This window comes from Bufo gargarizans, chromosome 4, assembly GCF_014858855.1.
Source record: "Bufo gargarizans isolate SCDJY-AF-19 chromosome 4, ASM1485885v1, whole genome shotgun sequence".
In the NCBI taxonomy this organism is placed as follows: domain Eukaryota; kingdom Metazoa; phylum Chordata; class Amphibia; order Anura; family Bufonidae; genus Bufo; species Bufo gargarizans.
The window spans coordinates 60,328,969-60,342,724 of NC_058083.1; positions in this window are offsets into that span (position 1 = coordinate 60,328,969).

A 13,756-nucleotide genomic window follows, 5' to 3' on the forward strand; every position below is an offset into this window, starting at 1 on the left:
ACACCTCTAAAATAGTTTGATCGAGAACCTAATTATTTTGGGCAATCAGTAAGAACAGGGTACAAGTGTTTATGCAAAAATATAAATGATTTATTATACAATAATTTAAAATAAAATTAATCAATGTAAATTTCAATGATAGACAATGAGATGCAGTACTCAAAATTCACCACTAGATGGTGCCAACAAAACACTATTCAACCAACACAAGAATATTATGCAATTCTGCGTAAAATTAAGGATTTTCCTAAGTCATGACGTAAAGTCATGATTTTATTAAAGACACGGAGGCGAGTATTTGCTTAACTCTTTCTTTACTGAAAAATAGCAGCAAAGACAATTGAAGAAAAAACCATAAGAATATCCATGGTAACAGCTCCACCCCTTCTACCCCTATATAAGGGACATCACTGGCTGGACACTTCCTCTTTCTTTGCAGTCTTCAACGGCGAAAACTGGACTCTGGAACGGACAATAACAACCGGAACAGCAGCCGTAGAACAATCAAACGGAACCTCTGGAAGGTGAACATCAGACGATGGATGACCAAAGTGCATCAACCTGGAGGGAAGAGAAAAACAACATCATGGCAGCAACTCACCCCACTGCATTGTTCCCGAACAAGCACAGCAGCTCAAGTACTTCACATTCCGTAACAGACAGATAAATAATAACGAACAGTACAAAGACTCTAAAACCCAGCAGGGAGGGTGAAACAGCAAAGGGCGGGAAATACTCGCCTCCGTGTCTTTAATAAAATCATGACTTTACGTCATGACTTAGGAAAATCCTTAATTTTATTACAAGACACGGAGGCTCATATTTGCAAGTTTAAAGCTGGGCAATAACTGAAGCAAAAACGTGAGGATCTGGCCTGAAATAGAATTCCCGAAAGGTAGAGACTCGGGACCAATCCGCCAACTGCATGACATCCTCCAAACGGGCCCCAGCCACCGACAAAGAGGTAGCCGCCGCTCCCCGAACCGAATGCGCGGTGAAGATGGAAGTATCAATACCAGAGAGGGAAAGGATCCACTTAACCCAACGGGAAAGCGTAACACTGGTAACCGGGGAAAAAGGGCGACGAAAAGAGATGAACAACTGCGGGGAATCTCGAGAGCGAAAAGCTACAGTGCGAGACTCGTACTCCCGTAAACAAGCCACGGGGCACAGCTGCAGAGAAGAAGGAAAAAACGGGTAAGTAACTGACTTCATACCCGTCTTAGTGCGACGGGATATATTGAACAGCACCCCTTGAGGCGTAAAATAACGCGCGTCAATATCTAAAGCCCGTACGTCCGAGACGCGCTTACAAGATACTAAACAAAAAAGGGTCACCAACTTGGCGGATAACTGCCGAAGAGACAGCAACGAATTGAGGGGCCAAGCCTCCAGAAACCGGAGAACCGTCGCAACGTCCCAAGTGGTAGAGAAACGCGGCCTAGGAGGACGCGACAATCGAGACCCACGCAACAGACGACAGATCAACGGGTGTTGACCAGCGGGGTAACCATCAAATCCGGAATGTCTAGCAGAAATCGCCGAGCGGTAGACGTTCAGGGTACGGTAAGCTTTACCCGCCTCAAAGAGAGAAGTGAGGAACTGAAGAACCGCGACTACAGGGGCTTGAACGGGATCCAAGTCCCGTGGATTGCACCAACGAACCCAGACGTCCCAAGCCGCCTGGTAGGCTCGTCTAGTGCCTGGAGCCCAAGCCGACTCCAACAGCTGTCTGGTTGCAGTGGAAAACTCAGAGGGATCCCAGGGCCCCCTGAAACCCGGCAAGCTAGAAGCTGCAGAGAGCCGTCTAGGAGAAGGGGATGAAGGCGACCAAAAGGGTCGAGCAAAAGCTGCGGAAACGACGGCAGGAGTCGAGGCTCCTCCGCGAGAAGATGCAGCAACTGAGGAAACCACGATTGTGTTTGCCAGAAGGGAACCACAAGGACCAACTGAGCCATCTGGCGACGGACCTGGGCGAGTACCCGAGGGATGAGAGCGAAAGGAGGAAAGGCATAATGGAGGGGACCCCCCCAGTTCTGGAGGAAAGCATCCACGGCCTCTGCCTGAGGATCCGGACGCCAACTGAAGTACCTGGGTAGTTGCGTGTTCAGGCGAGATGCGAACAGATCGATGCAACATGGGCCCCAAAGAGACACAATATCTCGGAAGACCCCCGGATCCAACCTCCAGTCGCTGGAGTCCGAAATGCAACGAGAACTCCAGTCGGCCAATGTGTTGTGGAGTCCTGGAATGTACTCCGCCACCACCGAAATTCCCCTGGAAAGACAAAACTCCCAAAAATCTTTGGCCAGATAGGCCAAAACCCTGGACCGCGTTCCCCCCAGGCAATTCACGTAACGGACCGCAGAGACATTGTCCATACGAAGGCGAATACACGCCCGTACGGACCCCTGAGCAAAGCTGCGGATTGCGAAAGAGCCCGCTAAGAGTTCGAGGGCATTGATGTGAAGATGAGCCTCCTCCGGAGACCATGCTCCACCCGTGGATACTCCCTGACAGTGTGCTCCCCACCCCCTCAGACTGGCATCTGACTCGATGACCAGATCCGGAAGAGGACCGAATATCGCTCGACCATTCCATACAGACAAGTTGTGTATCCACCACATCAATTCGTCCCTGGTCTCTGTGTCCAGGACAAGAGTGTCTGAATAAGAGGCCCCTGCTCGAAGGTGAGCAATCTTCAGCCTCTGAAGAGCCCGATAATGAAGAGGGGCAGGGAATATCGCCTGAATGGAGGAAGTGAGGAGACCGATCAGGCGAGCAAGGTGACGGAGAGATAACTGAGGAAGCAAGAGAGCATGCCGAATTTCCTTGCGTATTGATTTGACCTTGGTTAAGGGCAGACTGAGGGACTGATCCAAAGAGTTCACGGAGAAACCGAGAAACTCTACCGAGGTGTCCGGAACCAGACATGATTTTTCCAGGTTGAGAACAAAACCCAGTCCCTGAAGCAGGGACTTGGCCATCTCTAAATGATACAACAGAAGGGAAAGATTCTGGGCCATGATCAGGATGTCGTCCAAATAAATAATTAGACGCACCCCTCTCGCCCTGAGCCAAGCCACTACCGGCTTCATGATCTTCGTAAAGCACCACGGGGCGGATGACAGGCCAAACGGGAGGCACGTAAACCGCCACGTCCGGCCGTTCCATAAGAACTGAAGGAGATCTCGAGATGGAGGAGCTACCGGGACCGTTAAATATGCATCCTTCAGATCCAGTTTGACGAACCAGTCTCCCGGCAGAAGCATATCCCGGAGTAGATGGATGCCCTCCATCTTGAAATGCCTGTAGCGAACGAAGACATTTCGATGTTTGAGATTTATGACCGGCCGAAACTGGCCACCTTTCTTTTGTACCAGGAAGATACTGCTCAAAACCCCTGTGAAGGGATGGGGAGACAATTCTATGGCCCCTTTGAATAGAAGGGATGACAGTTCTGAATTTAGGAGCGACCGGTCCGAGGTCGGACCCCCCCAAACAGCGGGAAGGCCCTGCGGGGTGGATACTAGCTCGATGGTAAAACCCCGGACCGTAGACAGGACCCACTGGTCTGAGGTGATCCCTGACCACACATGGAAAAAGTGACGGAGTCTTCCCCCAACCTGCTGGGAACTCAGGGGCGGCACAGAAGGAGGACTTACCATATGGGCGCCTTGAGCCCGGAGTGCCACGGAAACCTCTGGAACGGGAAGGACCTCCACGGGACGGAAAGAAGGTGGGTTGGTACCTGGAGTCCTGCAGCGACTGTCGATAAGTAAAGGAGCCACGGCCCGTGCCTTTGGGCTGAAAGTTGGAGCGGCCGGACAATCGGCCCCTAGGATTGCCGGCCCTGGAGGAAAAACGCGCCTGAAAGACGCGGCGCATAGAGCTCTGCGCTTTATCAAGGGCCGTAAAGGCGCCAACATACTTCCCCAACTCTTTTATGAAGGGGTCCCCAAACAATAGGCCTTGCGCCTCTTTCCCGGATTCCGTCAGGGATAAATTTGCCAATTTAGGCTCAATTTTCATTTAAATGGCCTTTCTTCTTTCAATGGCTATAGAAGTATTAACATTGCCTGCTAGGCAAATCGCTCTTTGGGCCCAACCGCTAAGATCCTCAGGATCTACCTGGGTGCCCGCTGCCTTAGCAGATTCGGCTAGGTCAAAAATTTTGGCCAGCGGACCTGTCATATCCAATAATTTATCCTGACAGGCTTTTAATGCCGAGTCCAAGCCTTTACGCGGGTTGAACCCCGTTTTAGCTAGAAATTGCACCACTTTTGGGTCCACACTAGGTGTCTCACAAATCCTGTGGGGAATCAGGGGTCGTGGGCACTCTGCCCGAAGCTTACTGCGAGCTTCCTTGGAGAGGGGAGTACGAATCCTTGCTTCCAAGTATTGCGCCACATGAGTGGCGGGAAGCCATTCTGAGGACCTAGGATGGTGTAACTGGTCCGGATTAAATAGGGGGTCACCCATGGGATCCAGAATAGTGTCCTTGCCGGACTCTAAAGGGTCTATATCGGTCCCCGCTGATTTAGACGGGTCCTCCTCAATAGCAGGATCTACTGCCACATCATTTAAATTATCATCCCCAGGATAAAGGGGGTAATCATCATACGCCTCCTCAACGGACTCTGCGTCCGAATCAGATACCTGCTCCGGTAAGGACCGGGCGGTCTTCCATGCACGTGCCCTTTCTGCCGGGCGTGAATTAGCTCTTTTGCGCGATTTGACAGCGCATTCATTGGATGGGCCAGAACCCACATTCACATTTGTTCTGGAGGCAGGAGGGGGCATAACAGGGTTAGTTTGAGCCCTTAGGGCCTGGGATATAGTGTGCGATAAGGACTCTGAAACTGTCCCCATAGCAGCAACTATTGCATCTGAAATAGATTGCTGGAGATTAGCAGCCTGCAACTCCTGGACAGGGGCATCATTAACCCTATGAGGGGGGGAAGGTGAGACCTGACTGGATCTTCTCACCGGTACCGAACTGGCAGGGGACACAGGGACCAAAGACATTTTATAGATATGTACCTGAGGAGTAGGTCACCCCAACAGATAGCAGGATAAGAGAACGCTGGCAAGAGAGCAGGAAACCCGACGAGCGATGCGGACAGCGCACTGTGGAGCAATCAGCCGACGAGGAGAGCAGGAGTAAGACTCCTCCCCCTCCAAGAGAAGACCAATCGGAAGAAAGGGAGGAGAAAGATGGCGTCCGAGAATCTCGCACAGAAACGCGAGATCTCGGCGTCTGAGGGGAGAAAACAAAGATGGCGCCTGAGAATCTCGTCTGACGAGATCTGAGACGCCGAAGCCCGGGAAAACAGCGCTGGAAGGCACAGGTAAGGAGAAGGAGAAGTAGTAGTCAAAATGGCCGAAATATAATAAGGGGCTATCGAAAAAACGGCACCGAACAGCCGGAGACCGACCCGGTGTCACAGGGGTGAAGCGAGAGGGACCGCAAGCGGCACAATTAACCCTTGCAAGTCGGGACAATTCAACAGGGTACACAATAAGGAAATGGCCCTAAAAGATAATTCTAAGAACCCCTGTTCCAGAAGGAACTGGGGAAAGGATATAATCCAAACACAAACTCAAAAAGGTACCCCTCAGAAACTAAAAAGGAGAAATCAATAAGACAATTAAAATGAAAGAAATTTTAGACCACTTATCTGAGCTGGAGCAGCAAAGAAAGAGGAAGTGTCCAGCCAGTGATGTCCCTTATATAGGGGTAGAAGGGGTGGAGCTGTTACCATGGATATTCTTATGGTTTTTTCTTCAATTGTCTTTGCTGCTATTTTTCAGTAAAGAAAGAGTTAAGCAAATATGAGCCTCCGTGTCTTGTAATAAAATTATGAGAGATATTAAATCAGTTGATTATGCACAGAAACTCAATCAAGAAAATGACAGGTACGCGCCCTTGCTCTGCCCAAAATGATGACCAATCTTGGATTGTATAAGTAGTATTACAATAAAACGTATAAATTATCGGCTTTATTTAAAACTAAGGAATATAAAGATTCCCAACAGAGAAGCTCTCTTGTTATCAATATCAGATCTGGTATTCAATGATATGCATTTTCACTAAATGTCGCCGATACTGACTTAGTACTAACACTATACGTCAGCAATAAGCGGGATTTGGCTAATTATCAAGCCAATTAATTTATATCAATACTACATAAAACAAAAATATACGTTACCCAAGGGTCAAGTTATGTGCAGAGTCTCGGGAAGTCAGCTCTTAAAAGTTTTTCTGATAATCCAAATCCTTCTCTAGAGATCTCCCTTTCTTTCTCTGTTTTCCCTTTTTGTGGTTCTTTTTTTTTTCCACCACCCCTATGTGGTTTCTTAAGCAAAACTTATAAGATGAACACACCTTCCTAGTTTGGAACTTTCCAATTATTGTCGGATAGGCGTGTACATTGATAAGAGCGTGATGTCATAACACTACCCAGAATGCACTTTTGCTACTGGTGTAGTGTTACCTACTCAGCCCCGGAAAAAAAAATAGAACATGTCCTATTCTTGTCCGTTTTAGGCATTGTTACAATGGATCCGCCCAAAAAACTAAAGGCATATCGATGTCATCCGTTTTTTTTTGCAGATCCTCAATTTGCAGACCGCAAAACACATTCGGTCGTGTGCATGTAGCCTAAGCCAGTTACTTACCCACATACAGACCTTTTCTCTAAATTTCAGGAATTCTCACTAGAGATGAGCAAATTTCATGTTATGAAATTCGTTCATGCTTCGTTTGGTGGTAAAGGCAGAATTGCGTTATGAATTCCGTTACCACGGACCATAGCGCAATTCTATAACAGAATGCAAAACGGAATGCCTTTAGAGGCAGGAGAGTACTCCCCTGCATAACAGAAACGGGACGGATCCATTTTGCAGCCCATAGACTTCTACAAACCGGATTCCCAAAAAGTTGGGACACTATACAAATCGTGAATAAAAACTGAATGCAATGATGTGGAGGTGCCAACTTCTAATATTTTATTCAGAATAGAACATAAATCACGGAACAAAAGTTTAAACTGAGAAAATGTACAGTTTTAAGGGAAAAATATGTTGAATCAGAATTTCATGGCGTTAACAAATCCCCAAAAAGTTGGGACAAGGCCATTTTCACCACTGTGTGGCATCTCCCCTTCTTCTTACAACACTCAACAGACGTCTGGGGACCGAGGAGACCAGTTTCTCAAGTTTAGAAATAGGAATGCTCTCCCATTCTTGTCTAATACAGGGCCTCTAACTGCTCAATCGTCTTGTCTTGGGCCTTCTTTGTTGCACCTTCCTCTTTATGATGCGCCAAATGTTCTCTATAGGTGAAAGATCTGGACTGCAGACTGGCCATTTCAGTACCCGGATCCTTCTCCTACGCAGCCATGATGTTGTGATTGATGCAGAATGTGGTCTGGCATTATCTTGTTGAAAAATGCAGGGTCTTCCCTGAAAGAGATGACGTCTGGATGGGAGCAGATGTTGTTCTAGAACCTGAATATATTTTTCTGCATTGATGGTGCCTTTCCAGACATGCAAGCTGCCCATGCCACACGCACTCATGCAACCCCATACCATCAGAGATGCAGGCTTCTGAATTGAGCGTTTTTAACAACTTGGGTTGTCCTTGTCCTCTTTGGTCCGGATGACATGGCGTCCCAGATTTCCAAAAAGAACTTTGAATCGTGACTCGTCTGACCACAGAACAGTCTTCCATTTTGCCACACTCCATTTTAAATGATCCCTGGCCCAGTGAAAACGCCTGAGCTTGTGGATGTCGCTTAGAAATGGCTTCTTCTTTGCACTGTAGAGTTTCAGCTGGCAGCGGCGGATGGCACGGTGGATTGTGTTCACTGACAATGGTTTCTGGAAGTATTCCTGAGCCCATTCTGTGATTTCCTTTACAGTAGCATTCCTGTTTGTGGTGCAGTGTCGTTTAAGGGCCCGGAGATCACGGGCATCCAGTATGGTTTTACGGCCTTGACCCTTACGCACAGAGATTGTTCCAGATTCTCTGAATCTTCGGATGATGTTCTGCACAGTTGATGATGATAGATGCAAAGTCTTTGCACTTTTTCGCTGGGTAACACCTTTCTGATATTGCTCCACTATCTTTCTGCGCAACATTGTGGGAATTGGTGATCCTCTACCCATCTTGGCTTCTGAGAGACACTGCCACTCTGAGAAGCTCTTTTTATACCCAATCATGTTGCCAATTGACCTAATTAGTGTTATTTGGTCTTCCAGCTCTTCGTTATGCTCAAATTTACTTTTTCCAGCCTCTTATTGCTACTTGTCCCAACTTTTGGGGATTTGTTGACACCGTGAAAATATGAATCAACGTATATTTCCTTTAAAATGATACATTTACTCGGATTAAACGTTTGATCCGTCATCTACGTTCTATTACAAATAAAATATTGACATTTGCCATCTCCACATCATTGCATTCAGTTTTTATTCACAATTTGTTTAGTGTCCCAACTTTTTGGGAATCCGGTTTGTATTATGACGGAATGAATAATGTAATGCCTCTAAAGACATTCAGTCATAGAATTGCGTTATAGTCCGTTGTAACGGAATCCATAACGCAATTTTGATTTTGCCACCAAACGAAGCGTGAACAAATTTCAAAATATGAAATTCGCTGATTTCTAACCTTTTATGCGGCACAGTATCAAATGATTTAGCAAAACCATACGACATCCACGACCCCCATCCTCCCTTACCTTCTCTTAGAAATTGATTAGATTAGTCTGACAGGACCGATCCCACATGACGCCGCTGGTACAGCGTTATACACTGATTATCACTGAGATTCTCCAGGATAGCATCTCTTAGAAAACCTTCACTCAGTTTACCCACAATAGAGGTAAGACTTACCGGCCTATGGCGGAGTCAAGTCCAATCAGTATGGAGAAGGGGTCAGCAACCTCTGGCACTCCAGCTGTTGTGAAACTACCACTCCCATCATGATCAATTTACTTCTGTGGGAGTTCTAAGAGCAGCAAGTTTGCATGCTGGGAGTTGTAGTTTCATAACAGCTTGAGTTCTAAAGATTGCTAATCGCTACTATGGAGAGAGGAGGGAACACACATGACAATGTCTGCAGACAATACTGCCCCTTGTGGTACCCCACTATATTAACACTGACCTCTCCAATACTGCCCCCTGTGGTACCCCCTATTAACACTGACCTCTCCAATACTGCCCCCTGTGGTACCCCACTACTAACACTGACCTCTCCAATACTGCCCCCCTGTGGTACCTCACTACTAACACTGACCTCTCCAATACTGCCCCCTGTGGTACCTCACTAATACCACTGACCTCTCCAGTACTGCCCCCTGTGGTACCCCACTATTAACACTGCCCTCTCCAATACTGCCCCCCCTGTGGTACCCCACTATTAACACTGACCTCTCCAATACTGCCCCCCTGTGGTACCCCCCTATTAACACTGACCTCTCCAATACTGCCCCCTGTGGTACCCCACTACTAACACTGACCTCTCCAATACTGCCCCCTGTGGTACCCCACTAACAACTGACCTCTCCAATACTGCCCCCTGTGGTACCCCACTATTAACACTGACCTCTCCAATACTGCCCCCTGTGGTACCCCACTACTAACACTGACCTCTCCAATACTGCCCCCTGTGGGGAATCACAAACCAGAATCGGCAGTCTGCAAAGAGTTGAGAAACACAGGGACACTATCAGTGTCTGCAGAGGAGAAACCAGTTCACAAATGAAGCTGTGTTGATATGAGAGCTAGTGCCAACAGCAGCATCCTGGAAACACAGACCTCTCCAGTACTGCCCCCTGTGGTACCCTACTATTAACACTGCCCTCTCCAATACTGCCCCCCCTGTGGTACCCCACTATTAACACTGACCTCTCCAATACTGCCCCCCTGTGGTACCTCACTACTAACACTGACCTCTCCAATACTGCCCCCTGTGGTACCTCACTAATACCACTGACCTCTCCAGTACTGCCCCCTGTGGTACCCCACTATTAACACTGCCCTCTCCAATACTGCCCCCCCTGTGGTACCCCACTATTAACACTGACCTCTCCAATACTGCCCCCCTGTGGTACCCCCCTATTAACACTGACCTCTCCAATACTGCCCCCTGTGGTACCCCCCTATTAACACTGACCTCTCCAATACTGCCCCCTGTGGTACCCCCCTATTAACACTGACCTCTCCAATACTGCCCCCTGTGGTACCCCCCTATTAACACTGACCTCTCCAATACTGCCCCCTGTGGTACCCCACTACTAACACTGACTTCTCCAATACTGCCCCCTGTGGTACCCCACTACTAATACTGACATCTCCAATACTGCCCCCTGTGGTACCCCACTACTAACACTGACCTCTCCAATACTGCCCCCTGAGGTACCCCACTACTAATACTGACCTCTCCAATACTGCCCCTGTGGTACCCCCCTATTAACACTGACCTCTCCAATACTGCCCCCTGTGGTACCCCACTACTAACACTGACCTCTCCAATACTGCCCCCTGAGGTACCCCACTACTAATACTGACCTCTCCAATACTGCCCCCTGTGGTACCCCACTACTAACACTGACCTCTCCAATACTGCCCCCTGTGGTACCCCACTACTAACACTGACCTCTCCAATACTGCCCCCTGTGGTACCCCACTACTAACACTGACCTCTCCAATATTACCCCTTGTGGTACTCACTATTAACACTGACCTCTCCAATACTGCACCCTGAGGTACCCCACTACTAACACTGACCTCTCCAATACTGCCCCCTGTGGTACCCCACTACTAACACTGACCTCTCCAACACTGCCCCCTGTGGTACCCCACTACTAACACTGACCTCTCCAATACTGCCCCCTGTGGTACCTCACTACTAACACTGACCTCTGCAATACTGCCCCCCTGTGGTACCCCCTATTAACACTGACCTCTCCAATACTGCCCCCTGTGGTACCCCACTACTAACACTGACCTCTCCAATACTGCCCCCTGTGGTACCCCACTACTAACACTGACCTCTCCAATACTGCCCCCTGTGGGGAATCACAAACCAGAATCGGCAGTCTGCAAAGAGTTGAGAAACACAGGGACACTATCAGTGTCTGCAGAGGAGAAACCAGTTCACAAATGAAGCTGTGTTTATATGAGAGCTAGTGCCAACAGCAGCATCCTGGAAACACAGACCTCACATTTAGCATGTACACACACTGATAGAAATAATCCTGCTCCAAGAAGATGTTGGAATGAAGCTTTCTATGTGTGAATGTAATGTCATAAAGTCTGAAAGCAGCGGCAGGTTGTGAACTGAATATCAGGGGTCTGAACATGAAGGAAGGAAGGAATGAAGACTGCAGCCAGGAACCTAATGTAGTGACCTATAGTAAAACATTGCACTGAGGTTGTCCACTGCCTTCAATGCATACGGTTCTCTAGTGTAATAATACTGACATACAGCGTCAGATAATATAATACCGCTCAGTACCCACTGCATTCATTCATTTACATGGAGCACCACCTAGAGGTATATTATGTATGGCGTGCCCCCTGTATAATTACAGAAATATGATTTTTATTGAGCGATGCTTCTTAGTTTCTCTCGAGGAGGAAGAAGTGTTGTTTTTGGGTCGTTGGATATCTCTAAGTGCCCCCTGTATGCAGTGTCTATATAATACTGCACCATGGTATATGTCTACACAGACACGGGGGGCACAGGTCATAAAAGGGGGACAAGGAGAGGCCACACCCCGGTTTGTGCTCTGGTTCCTGTTACCAGGGGTTACCATATGTTGATATACAGGGGTGTTACATAGAGATGATCGTCCCCTGGACCCAGTGTCGGACCCGGATACCGAGGGCCCACCGCACAGATACATTCAAATATAATAAATTATCTAACAAGTTCTTATATGACCATCGGCTGGTTGAGGTGCTGTACACTGAATATATGTCTGTAGTGCAGTAAGTCTACTGTGTTATGTGCCACTTGTGCAGGGGGTGGGAGTCTAGGGGCCCACCTTGCTCAGGGGCCCATCGGGGGATTCCGCTGTACCCCTGTGGGCCAGTCCGAGCCTGCCTGGACCACCAGAGATATTACTGCAATGAATTCCTATCTTATGTGGGGTCTATACCCGAACTGCCCCGTCGCCCTGTGGCCCCATCACTGACCCCATAGCTGCTGCTTGCATGGTACATTAACCCTTTGTTAACATTACAGATCTGCAACGTGCAGCTGTTCTGGAACTACAACTCCCATCATAGGCAGACAGTCTGAATTTTCCATGGCATGCTGGGAGTTGTAGTTACACATCAGCTGGAGAACAGCAGGTTACACATCACTGGTTCAGGTGTCAGTGACACAAAATAGCGAATCAGGAGAAAATTGTATCAATGTCGAGAGCAATAGATACAATGATAATATATGGAGCGGGGATGGCGTCGGCTCAGGGGCGGAGGGCTATACCACTGATATCCCACTGTTGGGGAATAACTCCCATCATGCATATGGAAAACCCACATATTGGAAGCTATGGTTATGTGCCTATAGGCCCCAGTGTATTGTATCTGTGGAGAAATGAATAAAGTTTATTGGAATAAAAAAAAACATAAAAAAGTTTTAGGAGAAATAGCAGCAGGTCCTGAAACAAGCGTCTATTATACAGTAGAATTATCTATAATGTCCTGTCTGTATACCGCCAACATATACATTCAATCTATACTGTCATCCATCTATTGTACAGGGCTAAGGTAGGAAATTTACATACATTCAATATAGATTACACCTGATTGGCTACCTCCTCCGGCCTCTTTATGATGTCACAGAATACTGTGCTTTTGGCTCCTCCCCACAAATTCTGATTGGCTACCTCCTCCGGCCTCTTTATGATGTTATGGAATGTTGTGCTGTTGGCTCCTCCCCCGCACATTATGACATCACACACATTATATAAGGGGCTGCAGAGCGGACACTCCCCTGAGGGTTGTAGTTGGTGCTGGAGGTAAGTCTGCTGTGTCCTCAGCTCCCGCCTCTTTCCTTTTCCTCTTCTGCAGCTTTGGTTGGTGAATTGCGTAGAGTCAGGTAAGTCCATCTTTCCTGTAAGTGTACAATATGTCTGATTACTATCAGCACCTGAGTATAACCGCATGTAGAAGCTTCACAGATGGGCCCAGTAGAAGGGATGCGGGTGGCAGTGGTGTACCTACCGCAGAGGGAGACTTGGTGACTGCTATGGGACAGGGGCCGCTATATGCATTTGCTTTTTCTGCTTCCTGTTGTGTTTTTTCCTGCAAAGGCCAATTTCCAGTGAGATATAAGGTCCAGTTAATGATGACTATAGAGGATGGAAGGGGGTGTGGAAAATAGAATGTGGCCCCATCCTCAGTGTTATTATAGATGCCCCATGGTCATCTCTGCTGTGTGCATCATTTGTGTTTCTGAATTTCATTATTTTTTCACCTATACAGAGTCTCTGTACTGTGACATCACTGTGTTTATTATCTCTGTAGTACCCCAGTACTTTTTGGGTATTGGTAACAGTAAGTGGGTCCTCAGGGTTTTGAGTGCTGGGGAGGTCCTCAGTGGCTGCTATAGGTTAGGGGTTTGATGGTCAGATAAGGGATAAAATGCATAAAGATATAAGTATTGATGGAAAATTTTCGTTATAGGCTCAGGTCCTGAGGTATGGGTACAAGTTAAGAATAGATCTGGTAAATG